Source organism: Alosa pseudoharengus, unplaced genomic scaffold (assembly GCF_046254945.1).
Source record: "Alosa pseudoharengus isolate Yale_2024_CS ecotype anadromous, Long Island Sound unplaced genomic scaffold, YU_APseudo_1.1 YU_APseudo_1.1_scf_4, whole genome shotgun sequence".
In the NCBI taxonomy this organism is placed as follows: Eukaryota; Metazoa; Chordata; class Actinopteri; order Clupeiformes; family Clupeidae; genus Alosa; species Alosa pseudoharengus.
Window position 1 is genome coordinate 2,640,126 of NW_027468774.1, and position 2,500 is coordinate 2,642,625.

The 2,500-nt window shown below is 40.2% G+C and overlaps 1 protein-coding gene across 1 annotated transcript in view; it reads left to right on the top strand.

Annotated features, from left to right (window-relative positions):
- Positions 1-2,500, top strand: part of vps35l (VPS35 endosomal protein sorting factor like) — a 32,749-nt gene that overhangs the window by 891 nt on the left and 29,358 nt on the right. The window lies entirely within an intron of this gene.

Sequence of the window (2,500 nt, forward strand, 5' to 3'; positions counted from 1 at the left end):
TGAGAGAGTAAAGAGTATAGTAGTGTATGTGGGAGAGTATAGTAGTGTATGTGAGAGAGTTTAGTAGTATATGTGAGAGAATATAGTAGTGTATGTGAGAGACTATAGTAGTGTATGTGAGAGACTATAGTAGTGTATGTGAGAGAGTATAGTAGTGTATGCGAGAGAGTATAGTAGTGCATGTGAGAGAGTTTGGTAGTGTATGTGAGAGAGTATAGTAGTGTATGTGAGAGAGAGTTTAGTAGTGTATGCGAGAGAGTATACTAGTGTATGCAAGAGAGTATAGTAGTGTATGCGAGAGAGTTTAGTAGTGTATTTGAGAGAGTATAATAGTGTATGCGAGAGAGTTTAGTAGTGTATGCGAGAGAGTTTAGTAGTGTATGCGAGAGTTTAGTAGTGTATGTGAGAAGGTATAGTAGTGAATGCAAGAGAGTATAGTAGTGAATGTGAGAGAGTATAGTGGTGTATGCGAGAGAGTATAGTAGTATATGTGAGAGAGTATAGTGGTGTGTGTGAGAGAGTTTGCATGAAACGGAAGGGAGTTTGCATGAAACGGAAGGAGTTTGATTTCTCAGTTCCTGATTGGTTTGTCAATGTCACTTCTCTCTAGCTAGCCAATTAAAATCAAGGAAGGGGCGGGACCTACACTGTCAACAATGTTCGTGGTTCGTGTAGACCTAGTTGTCGAGGAAAAAATCAGCCAACTCCTATGTGACTAAATATTAAACTTCTACTGCAAACCGAATGCAAATTAGGCTACAAAGACATGAGGGGTGCCTATTCTATTATAATTGCCTAGGCTACCAGCTCCTTTTGTCTGGCGAAGTCATATTTTAGTGAACTGAGTCCTGAAAAATTGCTGCGGGACCTAGCATTTACACTGTCAACACAGTTCGTATAACGTTAGAGGTGGAGGAAAAAATCAGCCAAGTCCTATGTGACTAAATATTAAACTACTACTGCAAACCGAATGCAAATTACAAAGACACAAGGGGTGACATATTCTATTGTAATGCCAGCTCCTTTTGTCTGGCGAAGTCATATTTTAGTGAACTGAGTCAAAGTTAGCTAGTTAGTTAGCATTAAGCCAGGCAGCTGGTGGTAGATAGTTTGGTAACCTAGCAACAATAAACACTTGACCCGCAGCACTCTGAAAGGAGCGCTGTCCGGAGCTCTGTTCTAGAATCTTTGGCTGTCAGTGCAAAAATAGCGATGTGGACACAGGCTCACGAGTCACTGGCAACAGCAGACAAGGTTACCAAAAACGTCTGCCAGCCAAACTGTAATGCATGTCCTTTTTGGAATGTTGCTGGAATGCTAGCTAACTAGCTAACTGCAATGGCAGCAATCTTTCAGATCTCAGTTCACTAAAATATGACTTCGTCAGACAAAAGAAATCTGGTAGCCTAGGCTATTACAATAGAATAGGCACCCCTCATGTCTTTGTAGCCTAATTTGCATTCGGTTTGCAGTAGAAGTTTAATATTTAGTCACATAGGAGTTGGCTGATTTTTCCCTCGACCACTAGGTCTACACGAACCACGAACATTGTTGACAGTGTAGGTCTCGCCCCTTCCTTGATTTTAATTGGCTAGCTAGAGAGAAGTGACATTGACAAACCAATCAGGAACTGAGAAATCAAACTCCTTCCGTTTCATGCAAACTCCCTTCCGTTTCATGCAAACTCTCTCACACACACCACTATACTCTCTCACATACACCACTATACTCTCTCACATATACTACTATACTCTCTCGCATACACCACTATACTCTCTCACATTCACTACTATACTCTCTTGCATTCACTACTATGCCTTCTCGCATACACTACTAAACTCTCTCGCATACACTACTAAACTCTCTCGCATACACTATTATACTCTCTCACATACACTACTAAACTCTCTCGCATACACTACTATACTCTCTTGCATACACTAGTATACTCTCTCGCATACACTACTAAACTCTCTCTCACATACACTACTATACTCTCTCACATACACTACCAAACTCTCTCACATGCACTACTATACTCTCTCGCATACACTACTATACTCTCTCACATACACCACTATACTCTCTCACATATACTACTATACTCTCTCGCATACACCACTATACTCTCTCACATTCACTACTATACTCTCTTGCATTCACTACTATACCTTCTCGCATACACTACTAAACTCTCTCGCATACACTACTAAACTCTCTCGCATACACTATTATACTCTCTCACATACACTACTAAACTCTCTCGCATACACTACTATACTCTCTTGCATACACTAGTATACTCTCTCGCATACACTACTAAACTCTCTCTCACATACACTACTATACTCTCTCACATACACTACCAAACTCTCTCACATATACGACTATACTCTCTCTCATACACTACTATATTCTCTCACATATACTACTAAACTCTCTCACATACACTACTATACTCTCTCACAAACATTACTATACTCTTTACTCTCTCACATAC